A 17,356-nucleotide genomic window follows, 5' to 3' on the forward strand; every position below is an offset into this window, starting at 1 on the left:
AGACAAAAAGAGAAGACAGGGGAATATATCCAAAATGAAAGGACTGCAAAAAGCCACAGAAAATGATATAAGCAAACTGTCATGACTAATATGCCATGAGAAAGTAATGATTATGAAGATACTGAACTTGAGAAAAGAATAGAGGATCTCAGTGAGACCCTAAACAGAGAAGAAAAAAAAACAGATGAAAAACACAATAAATGAAATTAAAAATACACTTGATAGAATAAATAGTGGGCTAGAGAAAGCAAAGGAATGAAGTGATGGCCTGAAAATTGGAGTAATGGAAAGTAAGCAAGCTGACCAAATGAGAGGAAAAAGAATTATGCAAAATGAGAATACACTTAGGGAAATCAGTGGCCCAATTAAGAATAACAACATTTGCATTATAGGGAACCCAAAAAGAGAAGAGAGAGAAACGGGGGCAGAAAATTTATCTGAAGAAATAACAGCTGAAAATTTCCCTAATCTGGGAAGGAAACAGCTATCCAGATCCAGGAGGCACAGAAGTTCCCCCCAAAAAATCAACCCTTGGAGGTCCACACCAAGACACATACTAATTAAAATGGTAAAAAGTAGTGATAAAGAAAAAAAATGAAAGCATCAAGAGAAAAGGAGACACATATAAAGGAAAACTCATAAGGCCATAAGCGGATTATTCAGCAGAAACTCTGCAGTTCAGAAAAGAGTTGCATGACATATTCAACATGCTGAAAGAAAAAAAAAATTGCATCAAAGAATACACCATCCATGAAGGCTATCATTCAGAATAGAAGGAGAGATAAAAGGTTTCACAGATAAACAAAAGCTAAAGAAGTTTATGGCCACTAAATGAGCCCTACAAGAAATATTAAAAGGGAGCAGACACTCAGATCAATGGAACAGAATAGAGAACCCAGAAATGGACCCACAAATGTATGGCCAACTAATATTTGACAAAGCAGGAAAGAATATCCAATGGAATAAAGACAGTCTCTTCAGCAAGTGGTGCTGGGAAAACTGGACAGCGACATGTAGAAAAATGAACCTAGACCACTTTCTTACACCATACACAAAAATAAACTCAAAATGGATGGAAGACTTAAATGTAAGACAGGAAGCCATCAAAATCCTCGAGAAGAAAGCAGGCAAAAATCTCTTTTACCATGGCCATAGCAGCTTCTTACTGAACATGCCTCTGGAGGCAAGGGAAACAAAAGCAAAAAGGAACTATTGGGACCTCATCAAAATAAAAAACTTCTGCACAGTAAAGGAAACAATCAGTAAAACAAAAACGCAACTGATGGAATGGGAGAAGATATTTGCAAACGACTTGTCAGATAAAGGGTTAGTATCCAAAATCTATAAAGAACTTATCAAACTCAATACCCAAAAACCAAATAATCCCATGAAGAAATGGGCAAAAGACATGAATAGACACTTTTCCAAAGAAGGCACCCAGATGGCCATCCAACACATGAAAAAATGCTCAACATCACTCATCATCAGGGAAATACAAATCAAAACCACAATGAGATACTACCTCACACCTGTCAGAATGGCTAACATTAACAACCCAGGCAACAACAGATGTTGGCAAGGATGTGGAGAAAAAGGATCTCTTTTGTGCTGCTGGTGGGAATGCAAACTGGTGCAGCCACTCTGGAAAACAGTGTGGAGATTCCTCAAAAAGTTAAAAATAGGACTACCGTATGACCCAGCAATTGCACTTCTAGGTATTTATCCAAGGGATACAGTTATGCTGTTTCAAAGGGACACATGTACCCCAATGTTTATATCAGCACTATCAACAATAGCCAAAGTATGGAAAGAGCCCAAATGTCCATTGATGGATAAATGGCTAAAGAAGATGTGGTATATATATACAATGGAGTATTACTCTGCAATCAAAATGAACGAAATCTTGCCATTTGCAACTACATGAATGGAACTAGAGGGTATTATGTTGAATGAAATTAGTCACTCAGATAAAGATGAATATCATATGACATCACTCATGAAGACTTTAAGATACAAAACAGATGAACATAAGGGAAGGGAAGCAAAAATAATATAAAAATAGGGTGGGGAGTTGGGAGGAGCACTGGGTGTTGTATGGAAACCAATATGACAATAAATTTCATATAAAAAAAACAGTGTGGGGAGAAAACATAAGAGACTCTTAAATATGGAGAAAAAACAGAGGGTTACTGGAGAGGTTGTGGGAGGGGGATGGCCTAAATGGGTAAGGGGCATTAAGGAATCTACTCCTGAAATTATTGTTGCACTATATGCTAAATAACTTGGATGTAAATTAAAATAAATAAATAAATAAATAAATAAATAAATACATAAATAAATATTAAAAGGGACTCTTTGAATGGAAACAAAAGAACATTTGTGAGAGTATGAAAATTGGGAAGCACAAAAGCAGCAAAACTCTGTAAAACTCAAGTCAAGGTATTCACAAAATAAAAGGATGTAAAATATGACACCACTTACTAAAATGTGTTGGAGGGGGGGTAGCAGTAAAGAATGTTTCAAACTGAAGTGACCATCAACTTTAAATATAGATTGCTATTTGCAGAAGATGTTTTATATACACTGAATGTTAACTGTAAATCAAAACCAAGTAATAGATATGCAAACAGTAAAGAGAAAGGAATCTAAGTATGTCACTAAGGAAAGCCAATGAACCATGAATGAGAACAAGAGAAAAAAGGATTAGAGAAAATATACAAAACAACCACAAAACCAATAATAAAATGGTAATACCTACATATCAATCAATAATTACTTTGAATGCAAATGGTCTAAATACTCCCATCAAAAGACATAGGGTGACACAGTACATAAAAACAAGATGCATATATATGCTACCCCCAAGAGACTGATTTCAGACCTAAGGGCACCTGCAGACTGTAAGTGAGGGGATGAAAAAACATTTATCATGCAGATTGATGTCAAAAGATAGCTGAGGTAGCAATACTTATATTGGACAAAATAGACTTTAAAACAATGACTGTAAGAAGAGGCAAGAACACTATATGATAATGAATGTGACAACCCAACAAGAAGACATAACAATTGTAAATACTTATGCAACCAATATGAAGTCCTCAAATACATAAAACAGTTAATAGCAAATATGAACTAATTGATAGTAATAAAATTATAGTAGGGGACTTTAACACCCCACTTACATCAATAGATCATCCAATCAGAAACTCAACAAGAGAACAGTGGCTGGGAATGACACACTGGACCAGATGGACTTAACAGATATGTTCAGAACATTATATCCTAAAACACCAGAATACACATTCTTTTCAAGTGCACATGAAATATTCTCCAGAAGAGATCACATATTAGGCCACAAAACAAGTCTCAATAAATTCTAAAAGATCATAGTCATAGTGTTCTTTTCTGACCACAACACTACACAACTAGAACTCAACCACAAGAAAATAATCTAAAAGAGCATGAACACGGAAGTTAAATAACATGCTACTAAACAACGAATTGTCCCATCAGGAAATCAAAGAAGAAGCCTAAAATTACATGAGAACAAATAAAAATGAGAACAGACTGATCCAAAATCTTTCGGGTGTAGGAAGAGCTGTTCTAATAGGGAAGTTTATACCAATACAGGCCTATCTTAAGAAGCAAGACAAATCTCAAACAACTAAACCTTATACATAAAGGAGTTAGAAAATGAAGAACAAAACACAAAATTAGTAGAAGAAAGGAAATAATAAGGATTAGAGCAGAAATAAATGATACAGAAATGAAAAAAAAAACAATAGAACAGATCAATGAAACAAGAAGGTGGTTCATTGAAAAGATCAACAAAATGGGGGCGCCTGGGTGGCGCAGTCGGTTAAGCGTCCGACTTCAGCCAGGTCACGATCTCGCGGTCCGTGAGTTCGAGCCCCGCGTCGGGCTCTGGGCTGATGGCTCAGAGCCTGGAGCCTGTTTCCGATTCTGTGTCTCCCTCTCTCTCTGCCCCTCCCCCATTCATGCTCTGTCTCTCTCTGTCCCAAAAATAAAAATAAACATTAAAAAAAAAAATTTTAAAAAGAAAAGATCAACAAAATGGATAAATCTCTAGCCAGACTATTTAAAAAAAAGAGGATTCAAATTAAAAAATCACAAATGAAAAAGGAAAAATAGCCACTAATACCACAGAAATATGAAGTATTGTAAGGGAGCATTATGAGAAAATATATGCCCACAAATTCAAAGACCTAGAAGACATGGATAAATTTCAAGGAACATAAAATCTACCAAAACTGAATCATGATCAAAGAGAAAACTTGAACAGATGGATTACCAGCAATGAGATTGAATCAGGAAAAAAAAAAAATTCCAACGAACAAAGGACCAGAGAGCTTCACAGGTGAATTCTACCAAATATTTAAATTTTCTTTTTAATGTTTATTTTTTAGACAGAGAGAGAGAGAGAGAGACAGAGTGTGAGCAAGGGAGGGGCAGAGTGAGAGGGAGACACAGAATCCAAAGTAGGCTCCAGGCTTGAGCTGTCAGCACAAGAGCCCAATGCATGGCTCAAACCCATGGACTGTGAGATCATGTCCTGAGCTGAAGCCAGATGCCTAACTGACTGAGCCACCCAGGCACCCAAAATTCTACCAAACATTTAAACAAGAGTTAATATCTATTCTTCTCAAACTATTCCAAAAACTAGGAGAAGAAGAAAGAAAGCTTCCAAATGCTTTCTATGAGGCCAGTGTTATCCTGATGCCAAAACCGGATAAATACCCTAGAGAAAAAGAAAAACTACAGGCCAATATCTCTGATGAACATAGATACAAAAACCCTCTACTAAATGTGAGCAAACAAAATCCAACAATATGTTAAAAAATTCATTTGCCACAATCAAGTAGGATTGATTGCTCAAATGCAAGGGCGGTTCAATATTTGCAGATCAATCACCATGGTACATCACATCATCAAGAGAAAGGATAAAAACCATATGATCATTTCAATAGATGCAGAAAGTACATTGGACTAAGTATAACACACACACACACACACACACACACACACACACACACACACACACCAAGAAAGTGTACAGGGAACATGCCTCAACATAATAAAGACCATATATGACAAACCCATAGTTAACATCATACACAATGCTGAGAAACTGACAGCTTTTCCCCAAGAACAACACATGGATGTCCTCTCTTACTACTTTTATTCAGCATAACATGGAAGTCCTAGCCACAGCAATGAGAAAAAAAAAACAAAAAAAACAAAGAAATAAAAAGCATCCACATTAGGAAGAAATAAAATGTTCACTATTTTCAGATAACATGATACTATATATAGAAAACCCTTAAGACTCCACCAAAAAACTACTAGAACTGATAAAAAAAAAATTCAGTAAAGCCACAGGATACAAAGTCAATGTACAGAAATGTATAGCATTTCCTATACACTAACAATGAAGTAGCAGAAAGAGAAATTAAGAAAACAATTCTATTTACAATTGCACCAAAAGTAATAAAACATGTAGGAATAAACTAAAGAGGTGAAAGACCCATACACTGAAAACTAGAAAATATTTATGAAAAAAATTGAAGACAATCCAAACAAATGGAAAGACATTTTATGTTTATGGACTGGAAGAACCAATATTGTTAAAAAGTCCAGATTACCCAAGCAGTCCAGATTTAGTGCAATCCCTATCAAAACACCCAGCATTTTCACAGAAAAAGAGAAAACAATCCTAAAATTTGTATGGAACCACAGAATAACCTGAATAGCAAAAGCAATCTTGAAAAAGAAAAATTTAATGGAACGTGTCACAATTCCACATTTTAAAACATACTACAGAGCTGTAGTAATCAAAACCATACAGTACTTTCACAAAAAACGGACATATAAATCATGGAACAAAATAGAGAGCCCAGAAATAAATCCATGATTATGTGGTAAATTATATTCCACCAAGGAGGTGAGAAAATGCATTGGAATAAGAGAGTCTCCTTAACAAATGGTGTTGGAAACACTGGACAGCTACATACAAAAGAACGAAATTGGACCGCTTTTTGGCAACATACAAAAAAATAAACTCAAAATGGACTTAAGACCTAAATGTGAGACCTGAAAGCATAGCAATCATAGAAGAGAACACTGGCAGTAATTTCTCTGACACTGGCTATAGAAACATTTTTCTAGGTATGTCTCCTGAGGCAAGGGAAACAAAGCAAACAGTAAACTATTGTAACTACATAAAAATAAAAAGCTTCTGCACAGCAAAGGAAACAACCAACAAAATTAAAAAGCAACCTACTGAATGGGAGAAGGTATTTGCAAATAATATATACAATAAAAGGTTAGTATCCAAAATATATAGAAAACTGATACAACCCAATACCCCCAAAAACCAAGTAATCCAATAAAAAAATGGGCAGAAGACATGAATAGACATTTCTCCAAAGAAGGCCTACAGATGGCCAAGAAACACATGAAAAGATGCTCAACATCACTCATCACAGAAAGGCAAATCAAAACTACAAGGAGATAGCACCTCACACCTATCAGAATGGACAAAATCAATAGCACAAGAAGGAACAAGGGTTGGTGAGAATGTGGAGTAAAAGGAACTCTGTGCACTGTTGGTAGGAATGCAAACTGGTACAGCCATTATGGAAAACATTATGGAAGTTACTCTAAGAGTTAAAAATAGAACTACCCTATGACAGTGTTTATAAATACCCTATGTTTATTACAACACTATTTACAATAGCCAAACTGTGGAAGAGGCCCAAGTGTCCATGGGTAGATGAATGGGTAATGAACAGGTGGTATATATATACATGATGGAATATTATTCAGTCATAAAAAAGAATGAAATCTTGTCATTTTCAATAACATGGGTGGCCAGATAGTGAAATTTATTCCACTTAGCATTGCACTCTTATGTGGAATTTAAGAAACAAAAAAAAAAAATCAAGGAAAAAAGGAGACAAACAAAAAACAGATTTAAATATAGAGAACAAACCGATGGCTACCAGAGGGGAGGTGAGTGGGTGGATGTGTGAAATAATTGTTTGGGATTAAAGAGTATACTTTTCATGAAGAGCACTAAGTAATACTTGGAATTGTTGAATCACTAAATAAACTTGAAACTAATATAACTAATTAGTAAACTTGAAACTAATATAACATTGTATGTTAACTAAAAATAAAGTTACATTTTCTTCATAGTGATCTATTATTATCCTTTGTACTTTTTAATTCATAAATTCCTTCTTATATATTTTATCATTTTATTAATACAATATAAATTATATATTCCTATTAGTTCCTAATTGGTAATTACTCAAGCTATTGATTTTATAAATGGATATAAAATGTGTGAATGCTAATTAGAGTCTTAATGTGTTTCAATTATTTTTTCAGGATTTTCTAAGTAGGCAATTGTCAACTTCACAAATATAACAGTTTTTGCTTTTTCTATTTGTGTTGTATAAACTTATATTGGTTAGGTTCTACCAATTAATTTGAACAGTAACAATGATTGGTATTACTGTCTAATTACTGACTTGAATTTGGAATGCCTTACCATAATTGGGTGGTTTTTATGATTTTTATGTTTGATATCCATGAGTTATAGAACTCATTCTTTTCATCAAGTACCATCACTATTTAAATATTTTAATATACTTCACATTAAAGTTAAAAATTGTTCAATAATTAATCTTCATCCCAAATAAAATTTTCAACATAACTAATTTCTAATTTTCATCAATCTTTTCTATGCACTTTTTAAGAAAGCATTTTAGAACTTTATTTTCCACATTTTCTGGAATATAACCTCAGTTATTTGTTTCCAGTTGTTTTGTTGGTAATAAATTCTCTTAATCCTTTTATTATGAGCATGTTTTCCTTGGCCTCTGCTCTCAAAAGTTAGTTTAACTTAATATAAAAAGAAAGCTATGTTCTAAATTACATTCTTTCAATACTTTGAATAATTTCCTTCCTTGTCCTTTACCACCTGTACCATAGATGAGAAGTCTGATGTCAGTATGAGGATTATCCTTTATAGTAAAGTAAAATTTTGTTTTTTGGAGGGATAGGATTTTCTATCTTGGTATTCTGAAATTTCACCAGGGAGAATTTGGATATTCCTTTTTTGTTTTATTCTTATTGATATCCTGAAAATTCTTGAAATCTTAAGGCAAATCTGTCTTCAGTTCAGGAATGGTTTCTCCTACTATGTTTTCAACTATTGCTTTCCCTCTATCTCTTCTAAACCCTTTCTTTCACTCATAATGAAGTTACTGTAGTTTCTTTTTTTTAATTTTTAAAAATGTTTTATTATTTATTTTTGAGAGAGAGAGAGAAAGATTGAAAGCAGAAGAGGAGCAGAGAGAGAGAGGGAGACACAGAATCCAAAGCAGGCTCCAGGCTCTGACAGAGCCTGACACAGGGCTCAAACTCACGAGATGTGAAATCATGACCTAAGCCAAAGTCAGATGCTTAATGGACTAAGCCACCCAGGCACCCCAAAGTTACTATATTTTCTATGTCTCCTTATGTTTCTTTCATATATTTTCTCTCCTTTACCTTTTTTTTTTCCTAAAATAACTTCTTGGTGTTTTTTATTTCACTAATTCATACACTGGATGTGTATATTCTGGTATTCAGTTTAATTATTACATCTTCTCTTAAATCAATGATCGTGTCGAAGTTTCATGATTTTGGAGAACTTCCTTTGTATAGCAATCTGATATCATTTTTCAGTAGATTTAATGCACTTTCTTAGGTCTCCAAAATTTATTTGGGGGTAATAATTACATGTGTATTAGTTTAACCATTTTTTCTCATCACCAAATGTTTCCCTTATTATTCTGATACCTTTTATTGCATGTGGTGTGGCTTTCCTTCATGCACTTAGCTTTCCTGGCTTATTTATATATTAGGAAATCATATATACGTCCTAAGTCCAAGTGAAAATAGTTCTTCCAATAGCAGAGAATGAAGATTCTGACTGCAAGAACTTGAGCCACGGTGTGCTTCTACAGGAGGTGAAAGGGACCACATAAATTTACTGGTGTTTCTTTAACAAGTGTTGGCAATTATTCTTCCAGTTATCAGTTTCTTTTTCCTCTTAGCAGTTCTGGGTGGGATAGAGAACTGGACAGTTTTGATAGCCTTAAGTAGTCATTCTTGGAATCACTTGGTCTAGGACTACCAGATGTACTTGGCAAGTGAGGTGTTCTCCAGTTTATACTTGACAAATAATGGAACCAGCTCATCTTAGCAAGAGGTACTGAGAAAGCCATTAAGTGGCCCACTCTTTAGAACCATCTCCTTTCACCAGCCTACAGTTTCTTGACCCTGGATAATTTTCGAGATCTATTTTAAAATTGTAGTAACAAATTTTGGAACTGATTACATCTGCTTATTATCTTACAGAGATCATTTAATTGTTTTGGTCTGAGAATAATAGCTCATCTAGCTTTTCTGTGACACCAATGACGTATTATTTTTATATTGCTGCATGTTATTTTATTAAAACTTGGAGAGGGACAAAAGGTGCAATGTTTTAAGACAACTATTTTGAACTGAAAAACCATCATTTGTTTGTTTTTGCAAAAAGAAAAGTCATATTGTACTTCAGTTTTATGACCTTGTGGTCAGTAGACAGAACAAAAAGATGATATGAAGAAGATAGGCAAAGAGAGTACAAAAGTAGAGAGTTATTGTTAATATAAGAGAAATTTAGAAAAAGAAATTTAGAGAAAAGGACTTTAAGTGAATAATTCATAAATATAAATATAATCTGAACTTCACAAGGAGAAAGATAGCTAGAGAGAAAAACAGAAAAAAAGCAAGGCATACAAAGAGAATAAAATTGAAAAAGACATCTTTAATTTTTAAAAAAAATGTTTATTTTGAGAGAGAGAGAGAGTGCACACACATGTGTGAGTGGGGGAGGGGTAGAGAGAGAGGGAGAGAGAGAGAATCCCAAGCAGGATATGCACTCTCAGCATGGAGCCCAACACAGGGCTTAAACTTACAAACTGTGAGATCGCACGGTTTAAATTTCTATTTCTTTCTTACTCAGTTTTGAGAGGTTATATATTTCTTAGAATTTATCCATTCCTTCTAGGTTTACCAACTTTTTGGCATATAGTTTTTCATAATATTCTCCTATGAGCCTTTGTATTTCTGTGGTATTCGTTGCTGTTTCTCTTGCTTCATTTATTTGTTTGAGTCCCGTCCTGATTTTTTTTTAAAGAATCTGGCTATAGGTTTATCAATTTTTTTGATGTTTTTAAGCAACCAGCTCCTCATTTCACTGATGTGTTTTATTGTCTTTTTATTTGTTTTGTTTTTAAATTTCATTTATTTCTGCTCTAATCTTTTTTTTATTATTATTCTCTTCCTTTATTGGTTTTGTGTGTTGTTCATTCTTCTTTTTCTAAATCATTTAGGTGTAAGGTTAAGATGTTTGAGGATTTTTCTTGCTTTTTGAGATAGGCCTGTAATGCTATAAACTTCCCTTTTAGAACAGTTTTTTGCTTCATTCCAAGGATTTTAGACCATTCTGTTTTCATTTTCATTTGGTTACATGGGTTTTTTAATTGCTTCTTTCATTCCTTGGTTTACCCATTCATTGTTTAATAGCATGTTATTTGACCTCCATATATTTGTGCTCTTTCCAGATTTTTTCTTGTGTTTGATTTCTAATTACATAGCATTATGGTCAGAAAAGAGACATAGCATGACTTTGATCATTTTGAGACTTGTTTTGTGGCCTAATATGTGATCTATTCTGGAGAAAGCTCCATGTACACTTGTGAAGAATGTGTGTTCTGCTGTTTTAGGATGGAATGTTCTGAACATATCTGGTAGGTCTATCTGGTCCAAGGTATCATTCAAAGCCACTGCCTTTTTTTGTCGATTTTCTGTTTGGATGATCTCTCCATCGATCCAAGTGGCTGTTAAGGTCTCCTACTATTATTGTATTCCTATCATCAGTGACTTTATGTTTGTTATTAGCTGCTTTATATAGTTGGGTACTCCCATGTTGGATGCAAAGATATTTACATTTGTTATATCTTCTTGTTGGGTTGTCCCCTTTAATTATTATACAGTGGACACTGTCTCTGCTAGTCTCTTGCTAGCAGTCTTTGTTTTAAAGTCTATTTTGTCCAATATAAGTATTGCTACCCTGTCTTTCTTTTCACTTCCATTTGCATGATAAATGGATTTCCATCCCCTCACTTTCAATCTGTATGTGTCTTTAGGACTGAAGTGGGTTTCTTGTAGGCAGAGTATAGATGGGTCTTGCTTTTTCATCCATTCTGCCACCCTATGTCTTTTGAGCATTTAGTCCATTGGCATTCAAAGTAACTATTGATAAGTATGTACTTACATCATTTTTTTTACTTGTATTATGGTTGCTTGTATTATGGTTCTTCTCTGTTCCTTTCTTTTGCTTTCTTCCTGCGATTTGTTGGCTTTCTTTAGTGATATACTTGGATTCCTTTTCCTTTGTTTTTTTTGCTTATCTATTACAAGATTTTGGTATGTGGTTACCAAAAGATTTACATATAACATTTTATACATATTGAAGTTTATATTAAATTTGTGGTTGCTTAAGTTTAACTCATTCTTTACTCTTCTTCCCCTCGTGTTTTAGTTATATGGTTTCATACTTTACATCCTTTTATTTTGTGAATCCCTTGACTGATTTTACAGGTATACTTAATCTTACTCTTACTGCTCTTTTACTTCCTACTGTTCTTACTCCTCTTTGTGGTCTTTCCTTTCCACTCAAAGTCCCCTTTAATATTTTTTGTAGGGCTGGTTTAGTGGTCATGAATTCCTTTAACTTTTGTTTGGGAAACTCTCTCTCTCCTATTCTGAATGATAGCCTTACTAAAGAGTAAGCCTTACCAAGAGTATTCTTGGCTGAATTTTTTTTTTTTCTTTCAGCACTTTGAGTTTATCATGCTATGCCCTTAGTGGCCTGTAGTCTCTGCTGAAAAAGTAGCTGATAGCATTATGGGCTTTCCCTTGGATGTAATTGTCTTTTCTTTTGACAATTAAAATTTTTTTCTTGGGGTGCCTGGGTGGCTCAGTCAGTTAAGCATCAGACTTTGGCTCAGGTCAGGATCTCATAGTTCATGGGTTTGAGCCCGATGTTAGGCTCTGTGCTGACAGCTCAGAGCCTGGAGCCTGCTTCAGATTCTGGGTCTCCCTCTCTCTCTTCCCCTCCCCCACTCATGCTCTGTCTCTCAAAAATGAAAAAAAAAATTAAAAAAAAATTTAAATAAAAATTTTTTCTTTATCACTACTTTTTTCCATTGTAATTACTATGTGTTTTGGTGTGGAGCTCGTTATGTTGATGTTGGGGGCTATGTGTACCTCCTGAATCTGGACTTCTTTTTCCTTCCCTGAATTATGGAAGTTTTCAGCTATTATTTCTTCAAGTTAATTTTTGTCTCCTTTTCTCTCTCTTTGCCTTCTGGGATCCCTATAACATGAATATTATTACACTTAATGGTGCTAGTTTTCTAAGTCTATTTTCATTTTTTTTTCTTTTTTCTCTCTTTCTTGTTCTGCTTAATTGCTCTCTATTACCCTGTCTTCCAGGGTCACTGGTGCATTCTTCTGTTTCCTCTAGTCTACTGTTTATTCACTCTAGTGTATTTTAAATTTCAGTTACTGAGTTCTTCATCTCTGATTGGTTCTTTTTTATATTTTCTATTTATTTTTTGAGGTTCCCACTGAGGTCCTCTACTCTTTTCTCAAGTTCTGAGAGTACTTTAAATGATCATTACTTTAAATTTTCTATTAGGCATATTACTTACCTCTGTTTTGTTAGGGTCTGTTTCTGTGATTTTGTCCTATTTTTTATTTGGGACATTTTTCTCTGTCTCTTCATTTTGTCTAACTCTCTGTGTCTGTTTCTATATGTTCTATCTTCTGTTATGAAAACTGGTTGCCTTATGAAGAAGAGGTCCTTTAGTGCCCTGCACTACAGGGTCCCCTGTTCACCAGAATCTGGCCCTTCAGCAGTATATCCTATGTGTGTTCTATGCACCCTACTGTTGTGGCTGAGCTATATTTGCCTTCGGTCCAGTAATCTGCAATGGCTCTCTTAGCCAGTTATGGGCATTATTTGGTCTTTTTTTGTTAGTGAGCCATTCAGGACTTTCTTGGGCTTGAGTTGAAACAGACAAGGTGTTTGCCAAAGAAGCAGTAACAGTAACCTTTAGGGCACTTTCCTTGTATTGTTTCATGAGAAGCTTTCATTGGTGTGTAGGGCCTGTGTGTAGGGCCTGTATTGAGTCCAGCTATTGGTCCACAGTCCACTGCCAGGGTCACGGCTGGACTGGTGTGAATGGTTATCTTCCACTCTCCCCAGGGCAGGAGTCACTTTGGAGTGGTACTGACCCATCAGGGCTGCTTGCAGACTGACAGGCTTATGGCATCACTTTGGATGGGCTCCGGGCCAAGGATGTATTACAGGTGGCAGGTCTGCAGGATAATGATACCAGTAAGATTTGCACTGGTAGCTTCCATAGGGAACCTGAAGCCACCCCAAATTCCTGCAAGGTTGGTGAGTTGGAAGGTGCAGATCCACAAGAGAGCTTAGGGGCAAGGTGTACTGGGAGCAACTTAAGTGGAGAGTGTTGGTACCGTATTGGTTCCCAAAGGTGTCCATGTGTCTAGGCTGGGGGAAGGGAGGGAAAAAAATACCTTCTAGCTCCTTTGTTCCTGAAGAAGTCTTCCAATGATCCCTTCCCCTCCAGCACATGCTCTGTGATTAGTAAACAAATCTCCCTCCTGTATACTCCAAGTGATTTTCCAAACTGCTGCTCTTTATAAATTTTTATTTATTTATTTATTTTGAGAGAGGGAGCATGCACACAAACGAAGAAGGGGCAGAGAGAAAGGGAGAGAGAGAATCCCAAGCAAGCTCCTTGTGGTCAGCACAGAGCCTGTCATGGGGCTTGATCCCATAAACTGTGAGATCATGACCTGAGCTGAAATCAGGAGTGGGATGCTTGACCAACTGAGCTACCCAGGTGCCCCTCCAAACCACTGCTTCTATACAGTAAGGATGTTTGTTGCACTATCTCTTTAAGCATGGGACTCAGTTTCCTCTTGCTCTCCTGGCTCTCCCAGTGCCAACCCTGCTGATTTTTAAAATTCCACATGTTAAGACCCAATGATTATACAAAATTATGCAAAACTATGTTCCACTGTTCTCAAAACGTTATATGTCACTGTTCTGAGCACTACACATGTACAACCCCAGTGTTTTTGTATGGCTCAGTTTTTATACTTTCTAGGAGGTAGGGGATTACTATGTTCATCAATGGCTGGTTATTTGGCCAGTATCAAATGTGAATAACAAATCAATTATTGGCTACAGATATATTTTTTGACAGTACTGCACATGGAAATTAGGAAAAATGGGAAAAGATTAATTTAAAAAGTAGATGTTATTGTTGATGGTGCTAGATATTCCAATGGTAATCAGAATACACCCAGGTACCCAGAAAGTACGGCCACAAGTTAAAATTTCAATTAAAAAAGCAACCTTCCTTCCATATTTGGTGCTAGGACAGGACATCAAATCCATTTTCTTGGTTAGGCAATACAACATATATTCAGGAGTATTTATGTCGTATATGAACAGTTAAAAATCCAGCATCTCCTGAGCTAAAGAAATTTCTGTTATTTTGGCTACTGTGTTTCTGGTTTGCCATAAAAAAAAAAAAAAAAAAAACAGGAAACTTACAAGGTACCTGGTGGGCTCGGTTGGTTGAGTGTCTGACTTGATTTTGGCTCAGGTCATGATCATAGGGTTGAGGCACTGAGCCCCATGTCGGGCTCCATGCTGAGCATGGAGCCTGCTTAAGATTCTCTCTCTCTCCCTCTGCCCCTCTCCCCTGCTCATGCTGTATCTCTCTCAAAAACAAAACAAAACAAAACAAAACAAAAAACAAAAACAAAAACCAAAAAACCAAAAGACATACAAAACAAGAAAGTTACATATAAAAGAAAACCTAAAAATAGCTTACACAAGGTATAGGCTTATTTCTGCCTCACATAAGAGAACTCTACAGCTAGTCAGTCCAGAGTTAATTATCAGCTCTGTGGTTCTCAAAGACACAGGTTTAGGTTTTATTCAAACCATCCTCAGTATGTGACTTTCCATCTCATTGACGCTCTAAAATAGTTGCTGGAGCTCCATCTATCGCATCTACATTCCAGGCCATAGGAATGAATTACAAAGGCTATGTGTGTAAAACCTTGCATTTTTTTTCCTTAACCTTCCTGGAAGTCTCACTTAATAATTTTACTTCTATTTTCAATTGTCAGACTGTTATATAGCTACCATTTCCTGTAAGACTGGAAATCACAGTTTAAACGGCTTCAATGGCACTCCAAATTATATCACAGATTTGTTACTAAAGATGAAAAGGAGATGAAAGTCACCGCTACAGTATCTGATTCAAAAACTTAAAACCAGGCTCAAAATTGACCTGAGTGGAACAACACAACTTCCTCAAATATCAATTCAGCATTTCAGGTGAACTTGAGCTTGGAAAACAACAAACAAACAAACAAACAAACAAAAACAGGACTGCTTACATAGTAGATTCTTGATTTGTTTAGAAAATATTCTGAAATTTAGTGCAAGTGAGGAGGCCACAAATCCAATAGGAGATAAAGTGTATCAGTGCTGCATTCCTGGGTGGACCCCACTTAACCCAACAGAAAGAACATGGTAAGCAATGTGACTGACTGTGCAGAGTGTGACAAGACTTAATTTTGTGCTTTGCCACAATCCCTTTAGACCTGGGGCTTATATTACTATTTAGAAAGAATTTATATAACCTATGCCCTGGACACTTCCATTTAAGAAGGATTATAGGTGTGCCATTCTTTTGGTAGTTGAACCAAACTTACAGTGCTTGGGTATCACAACCATATGAGAACAAGGGGGAGGAAAAGTCATCATCTCATTGTCCCTGAGCTTTTTCAGCCTCCAGTTCCCTTCATGTTAGAAAGCATACCAACAACAAATAATCCAAACACTACTCCTAGCTTTAATGGCCTCTGAACTAAGTAAAATGGGAAGATAGGGTATTGGGTATAACTCCTATAAGAGTTCTGCTTCTACTACTAACCCATCATTCCACCAATCCTAGGATTCACTGTATGAGAAGCACAGAACAAATTAGTGACACACATAATGGCTTCTGATAGAATATGATGAATATTTGATCATGTTAAAATTCATATACTTCATTAAGAAATGAAACAGTTGCGTAATGATGGGAAGATGAGGGTTCAGCTTAGCAATAACCATCCCTTACCAGTTTTCAGTCCAGATATTTGAGTGTATAATATCAAAAAATAAATAGAAGGCTAAATAGGGTAGCAACATGAGAAATTATAAATTGAACCTTAAAATATATTATTAACATATTAAAATACCCATATTAATGTTTGAATGCATAACACCATTTTTTTTTTCTTTCTAAAAACACATCATTCTCTAAGAGCTTCAAACTTTAGAAGTAATTTTTCACACCATCTCTGAGAGATAGACATGCCCTCCTAAGATTAATAGACTCTGGGCTTTTCCTAAAGTTCTTTTAGACAAATGAAAGACAACCCCAAATTATGCCACTAACACAATGAAGAATGTTAGACACAGCAACTGGTATTGAGACAAAGAGAGCTATGCGTTAGTAGATCATTTGTTCTGAATGTGTATTATTTAGCTGGCTGTTATGGAAGTCTTAGTGGTAATCACAGCTTTGATAGTGTTAATATTGTTTGTACCAGAGAATAGTCTATGCTACCAATAAGATCTAATAAAGATAAGCAGTCAAGAGGGAAAATATTCATGGAAGAAGCTATTTAAAAGGCACACAACAAAGGATCAATAAAAGTAAAACAAAGAATTCCTAAAATAAAGCCCAAATCGATATATTTCCAATGTTATTCATTACACCATTGTTTATCGTAGTAAAAACTGGAAACAATCCAAATATTTATCAATAGAAAATAGGTTTTAAGAAACACAAAGAATGGCACATTCATACTACGTAAAATGTAGATAACCCCAGGGGCACCTGGGTGGCTCAGTCGGTTAAGCATCCGACTTCAGCTCAGGTCATGATCTCGCGGTCCGTGAGTTCGAGCCCCGCATCAGGCTCTGTGCTGACAGCTCAGAGCCTGGAGCCTGTTTCCGATTCTGTGTCTCCCTCTCTCTCTGACACCGCCCCTCCCCCCCCCCGTTCATGTTGTCTCTCCCTGTCTCAAAAATAAATAAACGTTAAAAAAAATTTTTTTAAATGTA

Source organism: Lynx canadensis, chromosome C1 (genome assembly GCF_007474595.2).
Source record: "Lynx canadensis isolate LIC74 chromosome C1, mLynCan4.pri.v2, whole genome shotgun sequence".
Taxonomy (NCBI): domain Eukaryota; kingdom Metazoa; phylum Chordata; class Mammalia; order Carnivora; family Felidae; genus Lynx; species Lynx canadensis.